Source organism: Haliotis rubra, unplaced genomic scaffold, assembly GCF_003918875.1.
Source record: "Haliotis rubra isolate DU_JTF1 unplaced genomic scaffold, ASM391887v1 Scf576, whole genome shotgun sequence".
In the NCBI taxonomy this organism is placed as follows: Eukaryota; Metazoa; Mollusca; class Gastropoda; order Lepetellida; family Haliotidae; genus Haliotis; species Haliotis rubra.
Window position 1 is genome coordinate 688291 of NW_025767275.1, and position 26795 is coordinate 715085.

At 38.2% G+C, this 26795-nt stretch overlaps 1 long non-coding RNA gene across 1 annotated transcript; it reads left to right on the forward strand.

Moving 5' to 3' along the window:
* Window positions 1–205: 205 nt before the first annotated feature.
* LOC124254581 lies at window positions 206–17310 on the forward strand. Its single transcript, XR_006892493.1, has 3 exons — window positions 206–216; window positions 6917–6920; window positions 17230–17310. It is a non-coding gene; the product is annotated as an uncharacterized LOC124254581 (long non-coding RNA).
* Window positions 17311–26795: the final 9485 nt, after the last annotated feature.

A 26795-nucleotide genomic window follows, 5' to 3' on the forward strand; every position in this document is an offset into this window, starting at 1 on the left:
GTGACGTTCAATACAACAAGAATGTCCAAGTCTATTTGCATAGTTCCGTACTTTGGGCACCAAGAAACAAACCATCGTTATTTCAAATCCAGTTTCATGGTCGGTCTTACCCACTCTCGTGGGGTTTCAGGTCTGACATCTGTATCAGTTCTACATTCCTACCATATCAAGCTGGTCCGCCGTGATATAACCTTAAGAGCCTCGTTAAATCCCACTGTCTCACTCATCGTCAAAATGCAAACTTTCCTAAATAGAAACGGAAACAGTGATTTAAAGATATCCACTTCACCAACACACTATGGCAACCTTTGCGATAGACAAAAACCATAACTTAGTGCATCAGAACTTGAAGAACATGTTCGTGTTTGGTGGCCTACAAGTGCGCTCCGTGTCAGTATCCAATAACTAAATGAGAAAAGTAATCAGTTAAACATAGGCAGGGAACCTGCAGCAGTTAGCTAACCTTCATTACTGTCCCCATCTGATCAGTTGATTATTCATTAACGTTTAAACAAGGTGCCAACCTTTTCTTCAATTAAAATCTCCAAAAGAAATGTGGATTTTCCTCAACGCCTGACCACCACCATGACTGAATAGTTCATGAGATACTGGGCGCAGCCAAGACCGACCAGTTTCTTTTGCAGATAGTTTTCTGAAGTGACAATGCTCAAGAAATACATCATCGTGAAAAAAGATCTGTCTGACTCTTGGCGAAATTCTAAGAATGATAAGCTACAACCTTTTCTTCATCTACCAAACCTTCAGGCAAGTAGAGAGAAAAAATCACATAAAACTCTCTTTGCAATTTGAAGATAAAAACATCGCCGCCGCTGAAGAAGAGGTTCTAAGTCTGTGCTCTATTACGGATTGGTTTTGAAGTAGGTTGTATTACTGTAGGCAAAAGAAATGAAAAGAATAATGTTTTCTTAAAAGGTCAAAAGAAGAGTGTTGTATGGTTAAAGCTTTTATGAATATTGTAGGCTTGATTGTTACTGTGAAAGGCATTAGCTTTTGTTAGTTTAATGTTGTTTAACGCCGCAAGATCAGTGACCACTCCATCCTGCTAGTTTCCTCTAACGACAAGCATGGGTGTTCAATTAACCTTTAAGTACAAACAAAATATACCTAGTATAGGAATGTAGACATTACAAAATGACACCGGCTTGCTGAGTAGAACGACAAAACCCTTTCCACACCCGTCAGAAATCAGAGTCGATTGTACACTTCTGACCATAGGAGCATGTGTTTGTCTGGCGCCACGTTCAGAAGTATTACAGGTGAAGATGAAATAGGGAATTCAATCAGACATTTTGTCGCTGATACATCACGTGAAATATCCTACACATGTCTATCTTAAAACGTTTTGAAAGTTTTACTGAGGCCTTCAGTGTTGTAACTCAATGTTAATACTAACAGACAAATCACAAAACAAGTTGAAACACAATATCATTTCTTCTACGGCATTATCTACAGGGCAAAACACGTGACTTATTCGGTTAGTGCATTCATGGAATCGATACCAGATTGCCACATTAACAGCTCTGACAATTCCTGCGTTGAGGCCAATTATGACAAAACCGTAAGAAATTTGACTCTTGATAACATTGCTGTTCTGCCGTCTGTTACTTCAGATCTCTCCCCATAAAACACGGAACATCTGGGAAGAACACCTGACAACTACCTGTAACAGGACGAGAATCAAATGGTACGATTAGTTCAGTTGAGTCAATTTTTTTATTGATATTTAGAACAACGTCAGCGGGCTGTTTCCAATTGAATTGAAGAATGTTTTATAGTGCGTCAAATGTTGTTTTAGGTTATTTGTCTTCAAAAATGTTGATTAAATCAGATTGGGCGTAAAGGAACAGTTTTACCAAGAAATTGGAAAACTGGGTAAAAAGCACGAATAAAGCTTCTCACTCTGCTGGTGTTTCTGCAAAGCCAAATTTTGATAAATAAAACAAGTTTCAGATAATTTACAAGCGGTTTGTTTTAAGCATGTTCAAATTAGCCTAAGCCTCTTTTCGGCACCTGAATACCACACGCTATTATTCCAGCGTGGTGCCCCAAACCCAAGGCATTATGAAATATCAAACCAAGGCATGGACTTAGATTTTGTTGACTCAATCCTTGACTTGAGCGAGGATGCGAATTTGTTTACAGCCGCCATAAAACGAAGAAATTGTGTTCCCAGCTTGCCGTGTTGCAAACACTGCAGCTCTTTTTCAGGACACTGCGCTCCAGTAAATTTAGATTATATGCAGTTTATGAAGACAGCTAGCTTTACGTCCCTCCGAAGACAGTTTTACTTGCAATTCCAGATTGGGGAGAATTTTTCCAAAGGTGCACCACGAGATATAAAACCTTAATAACAAACTCTGTATGTCTTGCGTGCACTTCTTTAATAGACTTAAAGTAATGAAAATTAGCGTACCAAATGGAATCATGGTGGGCCAGCGCTGGAGCTTGTCAGACATTCAGTCGATGACATCCAAAGAAGTATTGGCATATCCCAAAACAAGACAACAGTATTATGTTGCTGATTACAGATGATGTGGCATTGGTACTAACAATGTTTAGCTGAACTGACTTGAGGATGGTCCGAAGATTGGGTAAGAAAGTAACGCTGCATATTCCATTGAGCCGAAAGGGCCCCAAGTCGAAATCAATGATGACACCGGGTGCTCAAAATGTGTCAGCATGTCCTGACCTGTCGGGAAACCCCTCCACATACGATCTGTATAAACCCTTGTGTTTGCTGACCGACAGCACACAGAGTGATTGACATTGATTCTAACTCTAGAAGTAGTTACCGTTGTCCTGGTAGAATCTTTGGAAAAGAGAATCTGATCAGTGGTCATGTTTGTAGTATGACATTGTTGACAATAATCCGAAATGATGACCATTCTTTTAGCACCACAATATCAACTGTGGGTGTGAGCATCATTGCTTTTCAATGAAATGGTTTAATGTGTCGGGATAGCAACATATAAACTGCCATGGTGGAGCAGGGTATATGTGTATATGTATCCGTGTATTCTTTGCTAACACTTCCCAATATTATCACCAATGATCTTGTTGGTATTGTCGCAGCTGTTGTTGTTTGTGTCAGTGGTGGTCTTAAACTCAATTACAGTTGTCTTGGACCTCGTGGACATTCTTGGCCATACCAGCTCCAAACACATCTGGTCAACTTTTTTTGTCATATGGTAACAATGTGTTTCACGGCTATGCTTGAGGATCTTCAAATCACATTGATCAGTTCTCATGCTGGAAACCAATTGCTTGCCTCGACTCTTTACAGGTCGCCACTGTAAACAGAAGCGAGAAAAGCCTTTCCACTCCCACAAGAAAGTCGATTTAACAACTTCAGCGAAATTTAAGCATTTGTTTACGAAACACTACCAAACAGTGAGGATACCACGTTTTCGAAAAAAAAGGTGATGGTACCCAGCACAGTCATAAAGATATGCCAAGGCTAGTCCTTTGTGCACCTGAAATAAATCAGTACAAGTCAAAATAGGGAATTGCATCGGACATCATCGTTTTGGTCACTCATGCGAACAGAGGCTTTGAATGTTGTAACATTGATCGAACTCTAAAGGCGGGAGCAGTTGGGATATTGATCGGCATAATGGGAAAGGTAACTATTGGAAATTCTTGTCACTCTTTGTGCATACATCTACACAAGTAGCATACGAGGCAGTTTCACTGGTCTAGATCCTTACGTCTTGTCTAAATGTTTTACCCCAATTTGTACGAAGATGTAGTTAATGAAGAAGTCCAGCATTTCACATTTCACGTCAAATGATATTTGGTTTCATACTTTACAGATTGTCCTGAATCTATGAAAATAGATATGTTGATGTATCTTTACTGAGCACGTGTTCTAAATAATGTCCCACAGGTAATAATGATTTTTTTCTTTCATTTTTACAAGTGGGATAGTGGTGTACAAAGTGGAAAAAGCACATATTTTGACAGAACTGAACTCTGTCTATCTTTATTGAGATTGAGGTCCTTGGAGATTTTGAGAATCAACATGGTATCAATTTACTTGTCTCCAAACAACTACTTATACTAACACTGGCTTTCGTAGTTTCTCTTGGGCTTAAAACTACATTCAACCAATCACAAGACCAATTATAGCCAGCAGTTTTATGTAAGTATTGCTTGTCATTTCTCTTTCCGTGTATACCATAAGTGTAATAATTAAAATGCTTCATTGACAAATATCTCATTAATATTGTCAGAATGAAATACATTCCAGAACGACACAGCTCAGTTTTCCTGATATTTGTGTTATCTTGAAAAGTCATCCCGTTGCTCACGATTGCAACAAATTTGTACCTGAACACATATTCTGGTGTTCACTGCAAATGATTTATCGAACTTGTGCGAAAACTCATTATTTAGAAACATGACTGGGTTCGGGAAAAACTGTAAAAATAATTTTAGTTCACTTTTGAGTAAAATAAATAACTATACATAAGAAACCAAGGACTGTTTATGCAATATGGACGCAAAGGAACCAGCGAGAATACAATTTCTCAGTAGCGTAACTCCCAGAACCCATCAAATAAAATGGGTAATCTCCAATGGCTAATGACTTATCCGCTTTGTGGCACAATCGTGTGGCCTTACCTACGAGGGAGAGAGCTGTTTGGCCGCACCCTATGAGATTAACAAATGCAGCTAGAGAAGCCAAGTCGACAAACAAATATCAGGTGAAGGGATCAAGGATTTGCTGCTCGCTTAAATTCCGTGGGGAACTTGCGCTAGCGTGGACCTGTAAACTAACACCGTATTAAAATTTTACATTAGAACTCGTGACCAATCAATACATCAATCACTTTCTCACGAAACTAAGTAAGTGTCGGCCTCGAAGAACTTTCCCATCTAGGATTAATACCACACGTTATTCTTGGATTGGTGAGAGGCAGACAAGGCCTGTTGACGACACCACATCTAACGGACATACATGATTGTACGTGTATATTAGAAATCTCAGTCTGTTCCAGACATTGCTAGAGGCGTGATTCCTGTTAAACGTCTACCCTGTTTGCAGTATAATGTAGTGGGTTGATGAAAACGTCACTGGAACAGCTCGGTAATCCATTATTGAAAGCGCGCTCTCACCTTAGTATACAATTTTTGCAGAAGTCAATATCTATTTACAGCTAGTCAGTGTCCTTCTTAATAAGACAGGTATTTGACTGGTTTCCAAATGTACAGCTGATTTCATTCGGTATGTAAATGGCTGTAGATACAGTATTTGATGTAACAAGGACAATTTCGTTGCTCGTGTCATAGTAATATAAAACACTGCCAGGCAAATGAACGAATACATTTGAAAAATGAATATGGCTATAAAACTGTGTGCATGTCAAAATGATACTTGGTTGAAAACAGTCGCTGAAACATTGCAAACCTAAGATCCAAAACACAACATTGACACCCAGATGTTTCAAATACCTTTCATTTTTCTTCTGTCCGGAAGTAAAATCTAAATAGGAAGTAAAAGTAATCAGTTGACTTTTACATCGCTTCTCATTAAGTATAACACAAACATGTACACAGTGATCAGAATATCTGTCAGTTCTCAGGGACGTAACTCAAAAGTAGTTGTCTCCCTTGACTAGCTATCAAACAGTTATCTTCCTTGACCATATACTGTCTGTTTTAGTCAAATATAACTATGTGTAACGTGGTAACTATTCTGTATCAGAAAACAAGAATGAAATGTAAAGATCAGAATTATCATAGCTCATCAATAATTCTATATATTCCTTAAAAGACACTGAACAGTAAATATTTCAACTTTCGAATTTTGGGAAGGGAAAAGGAAAAAGATAAAACGCAAAGTAAATGTAGGACAGCCCAGTGGCAAGAAAGAAACTGTATTTATATGCGCTAATGTTATTTATGCCGAAAACATCAGTTAAATAGAAGATGTCTTCCCACAATACTGTGCCAATGAATACAGTTTCTGTCTTCAAAGAAAATTAATATGCCTCGTTACTGGACAAACCGAATTGCGTTAAACATTTATATTTCTGTGATATGCCGATGGGAGAATTAAAACAAGAAATGTAGCTTTGAACTTTAGCGAAAACGATAGGAACTGCTAAGAAAATTAGCCTAAACTTCACACAGACAATTAAGGCTGTCGGTCTGTCGAAGCTCCTGACAGCCCCCTCCAGCTACTGTCTTCCGCAGCAGTGCCATCATTACTCAGACACCTAACCAATTCAACAGCCGTGTTCTAGGACCTCCGTGACACAGTTATAAATGATAGGTCTACAAATGTCAGCAACCTACAAGTGACATCATCTTAATTATTAATAATAATGACAGCTTGATAATGACGACACTGTTTGTATAGGACAAAACGACGATGGCGAAACAATCTGTAGATAAAGATGACTTAGAATAATAAATATATGAGAAGAAGATGAAAACGAAGAGGTAAAAGATGAACGTAAATCTGAACACTAGATTAAGCAATGATTTCACTGAGACTGCCCAACACATTGTCAGTGGATACCAAGTGTAGGTCGATCCTGTTATTTGGACCGTCTTCGCTATACTTGTTGGTTTGACTTACAGGTCCATCCATCGTGTGACCAGGAATATGTAGAGGTCGTCATGGAAAAAGTTCATTATGCAATTCTATATACGGCCAACAAACCGATTTGACGGGATTTCCATTCGCCAAGTAGCAAGTTATCCTGCTCCCCATTATTCTTGCTACCTTTAGTTTCGTACCTCCTCATCTTTTGACTGACACTGGAAGTATCCCTGGGCTTGCTACGTGGAACAGTTCTTCTGACACTCAGAAGTCTGCCTCGTTGGTGATTCCTCACACTCTCTGGAACGTTCTTGTTGGGTTCTACTCTGTGTTGGAGGCGTGTAGAGGGGTGCAAGCTCCCTGAGCTGATGATGAACCTATCCTGATATACTACCCTCACTCAATTTTCTGCTCATCTGTAAAAAAACATCTTAGTTTTGGAGCATAACGGAATCAGCATTATTTCATTAAATCATGTCGTTCATCAATGAGGCTAAACAGATAATCAAACCACTGTACCAAATCCACCCAAGTATTGAGGTAGCCCAACGAGTAACATTCTGGTTACACACCACAGTTACGGATGCGTGTGCGCTAATTGTAAAACACTTGATAACTGTACCATGATACAATAACAGTACCACAATACGGTAACACAAGTGATAACTGTACCAGAATACAATAACAGTAACACAATACGATAACCCAAAGTGATAAGTGTACCATGATACAATAACAGTAACACAATACGATAACACAAAGTGATAACTGTACCAGAATACAATAACAGTAACACAATACGATAACACAAAGTAATAACTGTACCAGAATACATTAACAGTACTACAATACGATAACACAAAGTGATAACTGTACCAGGATACAATAACAGTAACACAATACGATAACACAAAGTGATAACTGCAGCTCGATAAAGTCATGTCATGATACATTAACTACAGTGATGTGGTGGAATGGGTTGTTCTTTGACGTAATGATTGTCCTTGACTTTGTATGTACACGTTCATTTTATGCTTCGTCCTTAAGTGTGTCTCTTATTCGAGAGTCGGTTCATTTCCAGAAACATATTTTCTCTCAGACAGATATTGTTGAGTGCTTATGTTTTCATTTGCACTCTGTAACCTTGAAAAACAAAACATGTTTTCACTTGTCTTTTATGTCATTATCATTAGGTAATCTGTATTTGATATGATTTTTGTATCGTCTTTGGAGTAAATGACGATTTGGCACCTAACACGTCTCTTAAACATTAATGAGGCATAATATTGACGTGTGCTTCCATGGGTTGCCAAAGGGTTACCTAGATACAATTCATTTTAATCAGCTCTGCGAAAGATTAGAAAAACGAAGACCGTTTGGGGGATTAAAGTCAACGATCAAACAAGGGTTGCATGTTCTTGAAAGAAGGCGGTTTTATGGCAGCTCATCAAAGTAGTTCGTGCGGTGAGGACTTGAAGAATATTTTAAATATGGTAACTCTTTACTGTATTTATGTCTCAAAACGTGGCACGTGACACAGTATGGCGGAGACACCATATTCAATGTACGAATACGATGATTACAACAATACACAAGTTCATAAAAAACTCCACACCAAAAACGTTGTTGAAGCAACAGATAAAAACTCAAAAGCATTATAACGCAACCACGTGTATAAATTATCGACTAAATGCAGCATCGTCCAAACATTTACAACAGTGTCCCTTGGCTGTGCCAGAGGCATGTCATCTCAGTTTCGACAAGATGAATCGCTCTGATTTTGGTTCATGGTTTGTCAGCTCAAGCCCGTTTCAAAGCTGAGGAGCTGACGAGCTGACTCGAGTCGATATATATTAGACATATTGTTAAAAGCAGCAATAAAACTCACACATTTCAAGAAACGAATACAGAACTCAAGTAAGTAATAAGTGATTTTTCTTTGCCACAGCGTGTTCAAATATACTTCTAATTTTTGTATTATATTTTGCTCGTACTCTCAGCCACACGTAGCTCGATTTTGATGTTACGTGAACAGGTAGAAATCAAATGTCCCCGGTGATCAATGTGGTACAGTCCGAAAATTAGACTCTAGCCCGGGGGGATGCTACTGTTATCAATGTCATGCGACTCAACTGTCATGTTGCCACTCTTGGTGGAAGAGCTGACATCGTTGTATCTGATGAATACTATCCATTATGATAGACACTGTTTTTAGCTTCCTTAGAAAATGTTCTCTGTGATGAATCCTTTCAACTACAATTAGCATTGTCATACCAGAAGCTTATACGACTTAAAATCCGGAACAGACCTAAAGTAACCTTAAATATTGTCTTTAACTGTGAAGCACACTGTGGAGTTCCATTGACTTGTTTTCATTTAGGTAGGTTATTTCCAGGAGGAACGTCAACAATATTGTTATTCGGAACAGTCCCTAGCTCTACCCTTTCAAACAAGGAGATTTGTCTTTCATTATTGGGAAAGTACATCTCTGTTTAAGATTGCATCACACTGGACTTTGCATTCCATGTCATAACAAACGCAGAATTGAGTGCACTGCTCAAAGGGGCATTAAAGTCACCCAATCATTTATTGTACAAAGACAATATTTGACAAAAGACAGCTGGACTGGCCAAGAACCGTACACGACAAATATTTATACAGGTAATAATTGATTCACAATTTGTAGACTTCAAGATATTATCCCCTCTAAAGAAATACAAAATATTAATAACAGCAACCCACACTTAGGGTACAGGAAGGCACCTAACTCTTCCCATGCTTGTTTAATGCATTTTAGTAATTATCGGGTGTTACCTCGCATTCGTGATACAGTTGGAATATTGATTGATACGTAAAACAACATTCTCTCTCACACACGCTAATGGTCAACTGTCCCGGTCCATATTTCAACACATTTGAATATCACAACTGTTCTGCAGGAGCATATACCATCTTACGCAGGTAACCTGTCAGTGATTTAAACATCTGTGGTAATCATTCGAACCACAAGGGACAAAGGCGACATACTATATCATAACGATTTGTGCATGAATCAAACAACCCGTAATGTTCCGGGTTAGAGCTGGTCTGCTGCAACTCTTGCATGTAATAAGTGGCAACTAACGGGACTGGGTTGTCAGTCTAGGTAACGGGGCTGCTGCATGTCGTATCCCATTTGATCGATGTTCATTATGTCACTGAATTGTCCACCCCAGACGCTATTATTTACTGACCACCGTCATTTAGCTTGAATATTGCTGAGAGCGGCGTTAACCTTGAAACCCAAACAAACTGTGAATCACGAATAGTGATTTTGCCAGTTATAGGGTGAGTGTATCCTGGCTCATCAGGTGGTAGCCATTACAAACACCAGCAAAGCCAAAAGTAAAACTCATATATATTCTACATGTTGAATCATCCTCTTCTAATTTTGCATCCTGGGGAAAGGTAACAGTAATTTGCTGACGTATTCACAAAGATTAGTACCAGTGGCGTTATGATTGGTATATACTCATGAATATATCCTTCACGTTATCTTCATCTTGAAAAAGAGCTCTCCAAGGTTGGTAGACGTCCTGGCATATATGCTTCACATCATCTTCCCTTTGTAACCAAAACGTTCTAACACAAACCAGTATGTTTATGATATGTCACTCATTGTTTTAGTCAAGCTTGACAATATGGATCATTTCAAACTAAAATTATATCAAATCAATTCCTCGGCAGCTCTGTAGTGACGATTTAAGTGTAATGTCAAATGCCTTTCTCAGGAATATTTTCAAACTCACAACGTTTCTCGAAACACGTGTAATAACGTCTCCTTTAGTTTCATTTTATATTTGAAGAATGTTGATGTTGAAATAGCATACAGGGTGTAATTGTACATAAATGGGACTGCGACACAAACCAGTACAAGTGGCATCGAATGTAAGTTACTGGTTTAGAAGTCCACGTGTACTCCCCAGTAATATGGTATGGAGGGCTCTTATAGACGACGTACTAATTTGTCAACAAGGTTCATTTAAAGTATTGATTTGACTAAATCACCGTGTGACAGTTTTATGAAAAAGATTTTCAGGTGGAGTAATCAGTTCCATTTTGTCCTTAGTATAGTGTACTTTCGAAGCCTCTTTCTGCTTCTTTCTGGAATATCTGAAAATGTTGTAGCTGTGTTTTTCTGAAGCTAATGGGTTTTTTCTCAAAATGAGTTCTGTCACAAACAATGCTACGTGTAAAATAATTGGAGACAAGTTTGACATGTTTTGTTTTTTCTCTTCACGGGAACTATCGATTATTTGTCAATTTGAGTATAAAGGCCGCCTATACAATTTGCGATGTCAGTGTTTTTCATTCGTGGTAGGTTGGAATTGATTCGAGATGCAATTTGTATGTAACGTATGGTAATTTCAGCATTAAGAAGAAGAATGTTTATTCAGTTGTCAAACTTAAATTAAAAATACATGTTTCGATGAGTAAATTAGCAATTTGCTTGAGAACATAAAAGTAAGATTGTTTTAGTTTTAAGAACTAAAAAACGAAAAACGTCTTCCTGAGTACAAAATAGATTAAAGTAAAAACCAATAGTTGTCAAGTCACTTTTTGCTCATATATGTAGTTTGCATGAAAGTCACAATGTTGATTTTGAAAGTTGAAACATTTCAACCAGTGATTTGGCAAAACAATCTCCATTACCAATAAGGAGAGCAATGTTATTTCTTTCTTTTGTGCTGTATGTCAGAGAGGACAAAAAGGTAACTTCACTTAATGCAGTGTTCCAGTGAGTTTGGCGGCCAGCGCATGTCCCACATTATGCCATGATATAGCAATTCTCTTACAGCGACGTTAAATACAAGAAGAATATCCAAGTCGTTTTGCATAGGTCCGTACTTTGGGCACTGTGAAACACACCATTGTTATTTCACATCCAGTTTCTTGGCCAGTCTTACCCATGCTCGTGGGGTTTCAGGTCTGACATCTGTATCAGTTCGACTTTCCTCCCATGTTAAGCTGGTCCGGTGTGATGTAACGTTCAAAGCCTCGTGAAATCACACTGTCTCACTCATCGTCAAAATGCAAACTTTCCTAAATAGGAACGAAAAGGATGTTTACACGAAAATTCACATTTTTGTCTTGCACCCTTTTCATCATAAAAAGTGTTTGCCGAGTAGTTTTATAGCCAAACCCGTACATATATCAGAAGTAACTAATTTATTTTTTGCGTTATATCAGTTTATATTTTCCACATGTACCGAGAGTTCTATCTTCACAATAAACAACCCCTGGCTTATGTCCCTTGGAAAGGACGTCATTGTTGCCCAACAAATAAACGAATGACGTTGTTAGACCTTATTAGACCTATTTCACGTGGTACAGGTGTAGGTTTGGTTCTTGTGTCTTGATGCGCAGGCTGCTGTTTTAATCCACCTGTTGCCTGGCCGTCAGTTGGCTATGTGGTCAGTTGCACACTGTAATGACGTTGCAGTTTGAAAAAAACGTATACATTGTACAAAAAGTTTTACCATGTAATATATGCACTACATCTAGCTTGCCATCAGTGAATGTGCCGGCATTCTACGTTTGATACTTAATTCCTACATACATCGTACGATATATGTCCCTCCTCTTCCACCTTCACTTTAATATCGATAGCATATCTAAATACATCACAAAGATAAATGCAATTGTCAGTTTTGAATTCTGTTTGAAATTCGTGTTTCTATGATATCATCCGCTCATTGTAAGGCAAATATACTGAAAATTACATGCATCGTAAATCTGACCACTTTTGACACTTTACCAAATCACCATTCACAGCGTTTTGCGTAATTTATAGTAGAGTGTCTTAAATCAAATACTAAATTTTACTGGGAGAATTGAATTTAAAAGAATAAAATACCCATATCATTGTGATCAGCGGTATTTTGTTGTTGTTTGATGAATCATCAATGCTGATTCTCAAACATTGTAGATGAACCGAGAATCGTTGAGAATGTTTTGGAATAAACACAATTAACGTCAAAGTGAATGTTCAGCCATATTACAGAGTGTTTAAAAAATCACCTCACACGTATGTCGGTTATGTTTCGCCCATAAAATCAATTGTATAATTCAACACCATCTTCCTTACATGAATCCCTAAATTCCTAATACAGTTCAAAATAATATGACAAATGGTCTTTGTCACCAATACCAAGTGTTTCAGTGAAATCTAACAAAATATATCAGATGACGGGCTGGAAAAGGACCACTTGTTTGAAATATAAACAAAGCCAATATCAGATTTTACACTGTGTATCCGTTCGCCTACTTGTTGCATACACTTGCTCACTAGTTTTAGAACATGCATGGGGAAGATATCGTAGCAAGCGATAGTTAAAAAAATAAGTGTATTCCAATAGTTTCCTTGATTCATCACAACATATCTATAGTTTCTGAAAGCGTGACGCCATGACTGACGTGAACTCACGCACAACGATGACGGTACTTCTCTTAATTTCTGACTATTTCACTTGCGTTGGTCACAATGAAAACAAAACGAAAATAACAACCAGCAGACTGTCTTACTATAATACATGTCACATTTATGCATATACGTTGCTTGAAACAACGAAAGTTTCCATCGAGAAATCTGGTGTAGTCGTGTCAGTGAACACGCCATTTTGAGAAAGTCGCTACCCGATAGTGATGTCACACGTACGTGAACTTTGTTATACATATTTGGTAGTTTCAATGAGGTGAGGTTATGCATGAAAATACTCACGATCTGTCCTGCTGCTTACATTTTCAGTTCTTATGCTTCTTTCGTATTTTTTTACATCCGTGTTTTCGCGTGATGAATTTCAGTATTATTATCTTTTGATTTTGGAAATCTAAAATCAAGTGGCACCAATTACGTCATAGTCAAAGGGCGATAAAACTCTCGCCTGTTTAGCTCGGCAAACAAAGGCCTCATAATGGCATAACATTTCAGCACTTATTTTGACGGTTATACTTTCATTGTAAGAAAAATGAGTGTATATTTTCAAACACTGATATTATCTAATTAAAATATTTCACTTTGTTTAACATAAGAATAAATCCGATTTTTTTCGTGTACACTCCCCCTTCAAAGATATTTGCTTCACCACCACACCGTTGCAACCTTTGCGATAGACAAAAAACATAACTTAGTGCATCAGAACTTGACGAACATGTTCGTGTTTGGTGGCCTACAAGTGCGCTCCGTGTCAGTATCCAATATCTAAATGAGAAAAGTAATCAGTTAAACATAGGCAGGGAACCTGCAGCGGTTAGCTAACCTTCATTACTGTCCCCATCTGATCAGTTGATTATTCATCAATGTTTAAACAAGGGGCCAACATCTTCTTCAATTAAAATCTTCAAAAGAAATGTGGATTTTCCTTAACGCCTGTCCACCACTATCACTGAATAGTTCATGAGATACTGGGTGCAGCGAAGACCAACCAGTTTCTTTTGCAGATAGATTTCTGAGATGACAATGCTCAAGAAATACATCATCGTGAAAAAAAAGATCTGTCTGACTCTTGGCGAAATTCTAAGAATGATAAGCTACAACCTTTCTGTTTGTATGGTTAAAACATTTCTAAATGTTGTAGGCTCGATTGTTACTGTTAAAGGCATTCGCTTTTGTTGAATGTTTTTTAACGCCGCATTTACCAATTGTGCAGGAATATATATGGTCTGCAAATAACCAAGTCTGGACCAGAAAATGAAATGATTGACGTTAAAATCATCCATCTACGGAAATGGGATACGATGACATGTGTCAGCAAGATCAGTGACCACTCCAACCTGCTAGTTTCCTCTCACGACAAGCATGGGTGTTCAATTAACCTTTAAGTACAAACAAAATATATGTAGTATATGAATGTAGACAGTACAAAATGACCGTTTTGATTTCAGGTGCTCATCAACATACTTTTGTTTAACCGTAATTGACGCTTACATGATACACCGGCTTGCTGAGTAGAACGACAAAACCCTTTCCACATCCGTCCGAAATCGCTGCTTATCGTGACTTATTCGGTTAGTGCATTCATGGAATCGATACCACCAGATTGCCACATTAACAGCTCTGACAATTCCTGCGTTGAGGCCAATTATGACAAAACCGTAAGAAATTTGACTCTTGATAACATTGCTGTACTGCAGTCTGTAACTTCAGATCTCTCCCCCATAAAACACAGAACACCTGGGAAGAACACCTGACACCTACCTGTAACAGGACGAGAATCAAATGGTAAGATCAGTTCAGATGAGTCAATATTTTATTGATATTTAGAACACCCGAGGGCTGTTTACAATCATCTGGCGTCTTCAATGCGCCGCTGCATCCTCGCCTATATCAAAGCAAATGGTAGTAGTCGCACCCGAGATTGACATTGTTAATTAAGTTAATTGTATCAACACCTACCAGGTTTTGGTTTCGTCAATGAATCTGTTAGAGAAAACACTGACCAGATAAAATCTTCAATAAGATAACATTTGCACCACTTCATATGAAGCAGTTTCCTTTGCCCTGTGGTATTTATAGTAAGAAGTAATAGATTTACATTTTCACTCATTAAATACGTACACTAATTATGCCTACGTTGGCGTGTCAGAGACGATTTCAAGTGAGTAACTATGATCGCGTATGTGACCTGATCGCGTGTGTGGTACTGCCACGACGGAGTTGATGGCTGCTCATGCGTTGCGGTGGGCATTCCCAGACACGCAGTGATATAACTGAAATGCTGTTCTGAGCGGCGTTTAACCCTATTGGTGCGTACTACTTCAGTGCCCATATCACGGGGTGTGAGCTAAATGAGGAGGTTTATCTGAATTGATGTAGGCAATATAAACATGTTTCTCTGTGACGTTACCAGGGGTACGGGTATGGCATCACGACCTAATATAAAATGGCACCATTTTAAATTTCTGCTAATCATTTGGGTAATATGCTCAAATGTATTGGTATTTGTTCATAATTCTAATAGAAACATCAACGTAGGCGAATAGGAAAAGCAAATAAATTCTTTCAAAGTTTCAGTTATTGCCAAAAGCATGTTTTATTTTTCTGATATTATTTTTCTTGATTTAAACCACTTTTAAAGATCGCATTCAGATATCACATGACTCGCTCACAGCAGTAAATAGACAAAATAAGTTGTCATGGAAACCAAAACCATCCGTGTCACGTAAAGGTGTATCGAGCTCAGATAAGGCGTTTCATAAGCATTGGGACGGTCCTGTGGTTAAAATGTTCACTTCATAGCCCATTTCTGGATTCCTCTGATATTGCTGGAATCTTGCTAAACGCGACGTATGACCATAATCACTGCTATCCCCAACTCAAAAAGTACTGTGCCTTTAAAATAGAAAGAATCGTTATAAAGTTGAAGGTCTTTTGTCAATATGTGTGTTCGTCTAAGTAAATACATATACTTCATGCGACCCAGTGCATTGAAGTCATACATTTTATATAAAAAAATTTCTCAGAAATTGTTCGCCTGTTCACTAGAAGTGACCGGGTTTAATGCTTAGTGGCATCAGTGGCCACTACGTCTGCATCAATACACCTTGATCATTTCTTATCTCATAAGATTTCTTTCACTTGGTTTCCCACACAGAACATCATTTTTCAGTCTTACATTCCTGCAAGAAAATCGAATATAAGTCAAATCGGACTTACATTTTAAGCGTACCCAATGAACCGGATTCGAAAAATATGAGACGATCTGGTGCCGGATTATATCAATTTGTCAAAATCTGCAGGCAAACGAAAAGAATTGAAGAATGTTTTATAGTGCGTCAAATGTTGTTTTAGGTTCTTTTGTCTTCAAAATGTTGATTAAATCAGATTTGGCGTAAAGGAACAGTTTTACCAAGAATTGGAAAACTGGGTAAAAAGCACGACTAAAGCTTCTCACTCTGCTGGTGTTTTCCGCAAAGCCAAATTCTGATATAAAACATGTTTCAGATAATTTACAAGCGGTTTGTTTTAGCATGTTCAAATTAGCCTAAGCCTCTTTTCGGCACCTTAATACCATCCGCTATTCCAGCGTGATGCCCCAAACCAAGGCATTATGAAATATCAAACCAAGGCATGGACTTAGATTTTGATGACTCAATCCTCGACTCGAGCGAGGATGCGATGTTATTTTAAAGCCGCCATAAAACGAAGAAATTGTGTTCACAGCTTGCCGTGTTGCAAACACTGCAGCTTTTCAGGACACTGCGTTCCAATAAATTTAGATTATATGCAGTTTATGGAGACAGCAAAGGTTTACGTCCCTCCGAAGACAGTTTTACTTGCAATTCCAGATTGGGGAGAATTTTTCCAAAGGTGCACCACGAGATATAAAACCTTAATAACTAACTCTATATGTCTTGCGTGCACTTCTTTAACAGACTTAAAGTAATGTAAATTAAAGAACGAAATGGAATCATGGTGGGCCAGTGTTGGAGCTTGTCAGACATTCAGTCGACGATATCAAAAGAAGTGTTGGCATATGCATAAACAAGATAGGATCCAGAGTACTACGTTTCATCACTACTAAGACATATGAAGTGGCATTGGTAGTAATATACTGCCCATGGTAGAGCACGGTATATGTGTATATTTATCCATGTCTCGTTGTATACTTTGCTAACAGTCCATGCAGGTATCAAAACTACTGCAAGTCCCCATGGTCCCAAGCGTGGTGATCTTCCTTCAGTTGCTGGTGATTATTAGCAATATATGGTATTGTTCTCTATAGTGTGAGGGAGTGAGTGAGTTAGTTATGCCACACTCAGCAATATTCCAATTATATGGCGGCTGTCTTGAAATAATCGAGTCTGGACCAGACAATCCAGTGATCAACAATATGAGCATCGATCTGCGCTATTGGGAACCGATGACATCTGTCAACAATGTATTACATGGCTCTGCTTGAGGAAATTCAAATCACATTGAATCACATTCAATTGCTTGCCTCAACTCTTTACAGGTCGCCACTGTAAATAGAAACGGGAAAAACCTTTCCACTCCCCACAAGAAAGTCGATTGAACGATTTCGACTGAATTCTGTTTATAAAACAGCATTTATAAAACACTACCAAATGAGTGAGGATGCCACGTCTTTGCATGAAAGGTGATGGTACCCAACACCCGTCACAACACATGCAAAAGGCTCGTCATTTGTGCACCTGAAATAAATCATTACAAATCAAAATAGGCAATTGCATGGGACATCATCATTTTGTCATTGATGCGTACCACAAAGGCGAGAGCAGTTGGGATATTGCTCAGCATAATGGGACGCTTGTCACTCTGAATCTTTGTGGATGGATTTAAACATGGAGCATACGAGGCAGTTTCACTGGTCTAGATGCTAACGTGTTGTCTAAATGTTTTACCCCAATTTGTACAAAGATTTAGTTAATGAAGAAGTCCAGCATATCACATTTCACGTCAAATGAGATTTCTTTTCATACTTTACAGATTGTCCTGGATCTATGAACATAGATATGTTGATGTATCTTTACTGGGCACGTGTCTTAAATAATGCCCCACAGGTAAAGAAACGTAGTTTCGCTTGGGCTTAAAACTATATTCACCCAATCACAGGTCCAATTATAGCCAGTGGTTTTCATGGTAGTATTGCTTTGTCATTTCTCTTTCCACGTATACCATGAGTGTAATAAAATGCTTCATTGACAAATATCTCATTAACATTATCAGAATGAAACACATACCAGAACGACACATCTCAGTTTGTCTTGAAAGGTCACCCCACCGCTCACGATTGCAGCAAATCTGTACCTGAACAGATATTCTGTTGTTCGCTGTAAATGATCTATGGGACTTGTGGGAAAACTCATTTTTTAGAAACATGACTCGGTTCGGGAAAAACTGTAAGAATAATTTTGTGTTCACTTTTGAGTAAAATAAATAACTATCCATTAGAAACCAAGGACTGTTTATGCAATATGGACGCAAAGGAACCAGCGAGACGACAATTTCTCGGGAACGTAACTCCCAGAACCCATCAAAATAAAATGGCAAATCTCCAATGCCTAATGACTTATCCGTTTTGTGGCACAATCATGTGGCCTTACCTGGGAGGGAGAAGTCTGTGAGGCCGCACTCTATGAGATTATGCAGCTAGAAGCAAGGTCGACAAACAAATGTCGGTTGAAGGGATCAAGGATTTAGCTGCTCGCTTAAATTCCGTGGGGAGCTTGTCCTAGCGTGCACCTGTAAACTAACGCCTTATTGAAATTTTACATTTTGAAAGAGAACTAGTCATCAATCAATAAATCAATCACTTTCTCACGAAACTAAATAAGTGTCGGCCTCGAAGAACTTTCCCATCTAGGATTAATACTAACGTTATTCTTGGATTGGTGAGAGGCAGACAAGGCCTGTTGACGACACCACATCTAACGGACATACATGATTGTACATGCATATTAGAAATCTTTGTCTGTTTCAGACATTGCTAGAGGCGTGGTTCATGTTAAACGGCTACCCTGTTTGCAGTATAATGTACTGGGTTGATTAAAACGTCATTGGAACAGTTCGGTAATCCATTATTGAAAGCGCGCTCTCACCTTAATATACACTTTCCACAGAAGTCAATATCTGTCTTCAGCTAGTCAGAGACCTCCTTAATAAGACAGGTATTGGGCTGGTTTCCAAATGTACAGCTGATTTTATTCGATACGTAAAAGGGTGTAGATATAGTATTTGATGTAAAACGGACAATTTCGTTGTTCCTGTCATAATAATATATAACACTGCCGGGCAAATGAATGAACACATTTGAAAAATGGATATGGCTATAAAATTGTGTGCATGTCAATATGATATTTGGTTGAAAGCAGCTGCTGAATCATTGCAAAGCTAAGGTCCAAAACACAGCATTGACACCCAGATGTTTCAAATACCTCGCTATCGTATATCTTGTTTGTTTCATTTTTCTTCTGTCCGGAAGTGAGTGAGTGAGTTATTATTTAACGTCACATCGGCAATATTGCAGCCATATTGTGACGAGCTGTTACATCGCTTCTCATTAAGTATAACACAAACATGTACATAGTGATCAGGATGTCTCTCATTTCTTAGTGACGTAACTCAAACGTAGTTGTCTCCCTTGACTAGCTATCAAACAGTTATCTTCCTTGACCATATACTGTCTGTTTAGTCAAATAAAATCATGTGTAACGTGGTAATTATTCTGTATCAGAGAACCAGGGATGAAATGTAAATATCAAATTCTCATAGCTCATCAATTATTCCATATATTTCTTAAAAATACTGAATAGTAAATATTTCAACTTTCGCATTTGGGAAATGGAAAATGATATCCAAAAAATGCAGAATTAAACGGTAAGACAGCCCACTGGCTAAAGGAAACTCTAGTTGTATTTAATGTGTTTTATGCCGAAAGAAATCAGTTAAATAAAACATCTCTGCCCACAATACCGTGCCAATGAATACATTTTCTGCCTTCAAAGAAATATGCCTCGTTACTGGACAAACCGAATTGGATTAAAACATTTATATTTCGGTGATATGCCGATGGGAGAATTAAAACAAGATATGTAACTTTGAACTTTAGCAGAACCACGATAGGGTACTGCTAAGAAAATTAGCCTAAACTTCACACAGACAATTGAAGCTGTCGGTCTGTCGAGAGCTCTGACAGCCCCCTCCGGCTACTGTCTTCCTGCAGCAGTGCCATCATTACTCAGACACCTAACCAATTCAACAGCCGTGTTTTAGGACCTCCCCTGACACAGTTATAAATGATAGGTCTGCAAATGTCAACAACCTACCAGTGACAGCATCTTAATTATTAATAATAATGACAGCTTGATGATGACGACACTGTTTGCTTTGGACAAAACGACGATGGTGAAACAATCTGTAGATAAAGATGACTTAGATTAATAAATATATGAAGAAGATGAAAACGAAGGGTGAACGATTAACGTAAATAATTGAGTGAGTAAGTAAAACTTTAACGTCACATCGGCAATATCTCGGCAATATAACAATCCATACAATAAAAGGTGAAAACATTTGGAAGATTAAAACCTGTCGACGATGGACAGTAAAATACTAGAGAATCACATATATGATTATAAAACTAGTGAGGAAAGATAAAAAATCAATTAAAGAAGACAATACAGTATAAAACACGGGCTATAGATCGCCAACAACTGAAGGTAGATCACTATACTACCAAGGAGCCATAGGGACTTACATCACTGGCTACCTGCATGGATCCTAGCTGTATTTTTTCACCATCCTTTAGGCGCTGGCGATTGTAGGAAAATTTAGCCAACAGTTCAAATAACAAAAATACCACGTTTAAAATGTGATAATATATACTTTACTTTGAAAGTTTGTGACTTACGTGTGCCCTCTCAGGAGGACAATCATTTCACGGTACTTTAACCCTTTTGAGAATTTTAGCCACTAACAATCAAATTTACTAATCTAAGCTACCAATCGTTAAAATACATCTATCACAGAACATTTTATTCCAAAATTCATCTGTGAAATCAATTCTTTTAAAAACAATAATTAAATAGAAAGTAACAGTGTTAAAAGATCCTTAACTGTTTTCACGCTTAAGCCATTTATCCGCTTATGATGGAGAATTCAGCACAGATAAAGCAGGATATCCTTGACCGTATGACTCTCTCATCACAAAGGGATTCAAAACGGAGGATATTCACCTTTCAACAAGTATTGGTGAGTATAACGCGTATGTCCAATGCGCGCATCGTCGCATGATAACCTCCTCAAATCTGGATTGACAACCCAAGTAGGTGTAACAATATAGGGTTTATTCATGTAGTTTATTGATACCTACTTGGGTGTGCCGCTTCTTCTGCATCAGATCCCGGATGTGTAAGTTCTAATACTAGCTTTGTAATCAAGTATGGAATAATAGTGAAGTGAAATTTACAGATTTAATTTGGTGCTTACTTGCTTATCAGCAAAGATCGAACATTAGCGTGTTCCCAGAAATGCCAACATGGCTGAAGTGACTTACAAAGAAGATGTCGCATTGGCCAGTAACAAGCTCATCATACAATTCAATAATTTCTTTTAAAGTGGATGTTTACAAGAAAAGATTTTTTAATAGCCTGAAGACGCGAAAGAGAATCGGAAAAGGAATTGATGTTATGTTTATATTTATGGTGTTTATTAATATATTTAAAGAGCTGTTAATATAGCGTTACACCTTCTGCTGTGAAAATATGAGAACTGTTATTTGGTAGTCCGAGGAAGATATTGTTCTGGATCCAATGACAGTGGCACATGCCACCGCGCCACCATCCATGGACCAATCTGTAAATAAAGGTTGTATATGTATATTATATTTAGTTTTTAATTGATTATATTCTTGTTTATATTGCTTAAGTCATTGGTTTCAGAGTTCTTAAACTTTGTCAGAGTTAGAGTCAACTTCAAGGCCTCACAAGTTACAAGGAGGAGAAGAAAGACAGGGAAGGAGAATATGTCCCTAAGTTAGTGTCCCTTAGAGCACGTCCGGATCCTGCTAAAAGTGGGTTCTAATCCCAGATTCACTTATGTGGTGACGTTAAGTACAACAAGAATGTCCAGAGTCGTTTTTGCATAGTTGCGTGCTTTGGGCACCAAGAAACACACGACTGTTATTTCAAATCCAGGTTTTCATGGTCGGTCTTACACCCGCATCGTGGGGTTTCAGGTCTGACATCTGTTATCAGTTCTACGACCCTACCATATATCAAGCTGGTCCGCCGTGATATAACCTTCAAGAGGCTCGTTAAATCCCACTGTATCACTCATCGTCAAAATGCAAACTTTCCTAAACAGAAACGGAAACAGTGATTAAAGATATCACGCCACCAACACACTATTTCAACCTTTTGCAGAACTTAAAGAACATGTTCGTGTTCCAGTGGCTTCAAATTCGATCCGTGTCAGTATCAATATCTAAATGTGAAAAGTAATCAGTTAAACATGAGCGGGAACCTACAGCGGTTAGCTAACCTTCATTACTGTCCCCATCTGATCAGTTGATTATTCATCAATGTTAAACAAAGGGGCCAACCTTTTCTTCAAATTAAGGCTGTTTCAAAAATGTGGATTGTCCTTAACGCCACCATCCTGAATAGTTCATGAGATACTGGGCGCAGCCAAGACCGAGCCAGTTCTTTTGCGAATAGTTTGTGAAGTGACAATGCTCAAGAAATACATCATCGTGAAAAATGATCTGTCTGACTCTTGGCGAGTTCTAAGAATGATTAGCTACAACTTTTCTTCATCTACCAGCCTTCAGGCAAGTAGAGAAAAGAATTCACATAAAAACTTTGTTTTCAATTTGAAAATAAAAACATAGAAGCCGCTGAAGAAGAGGTTCTAAGTGTGTGCTCCATTACGGATTGATTACGAAGAAGGTTGTATAACCGTAGCCAAAAGAAATGAAACGAATAATGGCCAAAAGGTCAAAAGAAGAGATTTGTATGGTTAAAGTATTTCTGAATGTTGTAGGCTCAATTGTTACTGTTAAAAAGCATTCGCTTTTTGTTTGTTAATGTAACGACGCATTTACCATAGTCCAGGAATGTATATGTCTTCAAATAATCGGGTCTGGACCGACAAGGAAGTGATTGATGTTATAATCATCCATCTCTACGGAACTGGGACAACATGTTGTGTGTCAACAAGATCAGTGAGCTGATGACCACTCTATCCTACAGTTTCCTCTCTAACGACAAGCATGGGTGTTCAATTAACCTTTAAACCCTTTCAAAATAAACGTATTCTGAACTAAAACAATGCACCCTTCAACCTGCGCATATGAAGATATATCTCGACTTAAAGGCCATGATTGACATATTCATGAATGGCACCTGCTAATAATGTTTGCGTGTTTGTTCGTAGCTTCATGATACTCACCACCAATAGGTATCTGAAATGTAGACAGTACAAAATTATCGTTTGTTGACAGGTGCTCATCAACATACTTTTGTTTAACCGTAATTAACCCTTACATCATACACTGGGTTGCTAGAGCAACAACAAAACCCTTTCTCCACATCCGTCAGAAAATCTCTACTGACATCAGAGTCGATTATTACAATTCTGACAATATCAGTATGTGTTTGTTTAGCGCCACGTTCAGAGTATTACAGTTGAAATTGAAATAGGAGGTACATCAGATATGGCTGTGCTGATAATTCACATTTGAAATATCTACACATCTCTACTGTAACTTACGTTTTGAACGTTTTGCTTAGGCCTTCAGTGTTAAGGTTGTCAATGTTATTGCTAACAGACAAATCACAAAACAGGGCTATCATTTGAATATTAGTGAAACTTTAATAACATCTTTCACAGCAAGTATCTACAGCAGGGCAAAACACGTGACTTGTCATCCATATTCGATTAGTACATTCATGGAATCGTACCAGATTGCCACATTAACACCTCTGAAGCAATTCCTGCGTTGAGGCCATTTTGACAAAAACGTATGCATTTTGAATCTTCATAACATTGCTCTACTGCCGTCTGTTGGAGCTAGATCTCTCACATAAAACACGGAACATCTGAGCTGAGACTTACAGCTACCTGTAACTGGACGAGAATCAACTGGTAAGATTAGTTTAGTTAGTCAATTTTACTGATGTTTAGAACGACACGCAGGCTGTTTACAATCATCTGGCATCTTCCATGCTGCTTCCACGCCTGTATCAAAGCAAATGGTAGTGGTCGCCACCGATATTGACATTGTTAATTAAGTTAATTGTATCAACGCCTACCAGGTTTTGGTTCCGTCAACGAATCTGTTATGAGAAAACATTGATCAGATTTAAAGCCAGATAAAATCTTCAATAAGATAACATTTGCACCACTTTATATGAAGCAGTTTCCTTTTCCCGGTGGTTGTTATTTTATTGTAAAGACGTAATAGTTTTCCATTGTCCTCGTTTCATTAAATACGTACAGCAATGATAATGTCTACGTTGGCGTGTCGAGACGATTTCAAGTAACAATGATCGGGTATGTGACCTGATCGTGTGTCTATTGGTACTACCACGACAGAGCTGATGGCTGCCGTGCGTTGCGGTGGGCATTCCCAGACGCGTATTGATACAACTGAAATGCTGTTCTGAGCGGCGTTAAACCCTATTGGTGCATACTACTTCAGTGGCCTTGTCACGATTGTGAGCTAAATGAGGAGGTTGGTCTGAATGAATGGATGAAAATATAACCATGTATCTCTGTGACGTTACCAGGGGTACGGGTACAGCATCACAATCTAGTAAAACCGGCACCATTTATACTTCCGCTAATCATATGAGTAATATGCGCAAATGTATACTATATGTTTAGGTATTTATTCATAATTCTAATAATTGTGTTCATAATTTTACAGTAGGAGAATGGAAAAGAAATAAATTCTTTCACAAAGCATGTTTGTTTGTTTTTCTAATATTATTTTCCTTGATTTAAACACTTTTAAACGATCATTCAGATACTCAAACGAATTTCGACCACAGACGAACGAACACACAAGAGTAAATAAACAAAATAAGTTGTCATGGAAACCAAAACCATCCTTGTCACCTAACAGTATGTCGATCTCAGACAAGGCGTTTCATAAAAGCAATACAAGGGTGGCCCTGTGGTTAAAATGGTCACTACATGGCCCATTCCTAGTTTCTCCTGATATTGCTGGAATCTTGCCAAACGCGACGTGAGACCATACTCCTCCATCCCCACCTACTCTGCCTTTAAAAGTAGAAAGAATCGTTATAAAGTTCAGGGTCTTTTGTCAATATGTGTTCAACTAAGTAAACATATATATATCATGCGACCCAGTACATTGTAATATCATGCACTTTTTATAATGTTTTGTCAGATATTGTTCGCCTGTTCACTAAGTGACTGGGTTTAATGCTTAGTAGCATCAGTGGCCACTATACAACTTTGATCACTTCTTATCTCATGAGATTTATTCACTTGGTTTCCCACAGAACGCCTTTTTCAGTCATACGTTCCTGCAAGAAAATCGAATATGAAGTCGAATCGGACTTATACATTTCTTGCGTAGCCAATGAACCAGATTAGGAAAAATATGAGACCATCTGTGCCGGATTATATCCAGTTGTCAAAAATCTGCACGCAAACGAAAAATTGAAGAATGTTTTATAGTGCGTCAAATGTTGTTTAGGTTCTTTGTCTTCAAAAATGTTGATTAAATCAGATTGGGCGTAAAGGAACACTTTTACCAAGAATTGGAAAACTGGGTAAAAAAGCACGACTAAAGCTTCTCACTCTGCTGGTGTTTCCGCAAAGCCAAATTCTGATATAAAACATGTTCAGATAATTTACAAGCGGTTTGTTTTAGCATGTTCAAATTAGCCTAAGCCTCTTTTCGGCACCTTAATACCACGCTATTCCAGCGTGATGCTAAACCAAGGCATTATGAAATATCAAACCAAGGCATGGACTTAGATTTTGATGACTCAATCCTCGACTTGAGCGAGGATGCGATGTTATTAAAGCCGCCATATAAAAACGAAGAAATTGTGTTCACAGCTTGCCGTGTTGCAAAACACTGCAGCTTTTCAGGACACTGCGTTCAATAAATTTAGATTATATGCAGTTTATGGAGACAGCTAGCTTTTACGTCCCTCCGAAGACAGTTTTACTTGCAATTCAGATTGGGAGAATTTTCCAAAGTGCACCACGAGATATAAAACCTTAATAACAAACTCTATTGTATGTCTTGCGTGCAGTTCTTTAACAGACTTAAAGTAATGTAAATTAGCGTACCAAATGGAATCATGGTGGGCCAGCGCTGGAACTTGTCACACATTCGGGCGATGATATCAGAGAAGTGTTGGCATATCAAAACAAGATTAACAGTATTATGTTGCTGAGACAGATGATGTGGCATTGGTAGTAGTAATGTATAAGCTGAACTGACTTGAGGATGGTCCGAAGATTGGTGAAAGTAACGCCGCATATTCCATTGAGCCGAAAGGGCCCTAGTGGAAATCACTGAAATCAATGATGACACCGGGTACTCAAAATGTGTCCGCATGTCTGACCTGTTGAAACCCCTCCCTATGTACGATCTATAACTCCATGTGTTTGCTGACCGACAGCACACAGAGTGATTGACATTGATTCTAACTCTAGAAGTAGGTGCCGTTGTCCTGG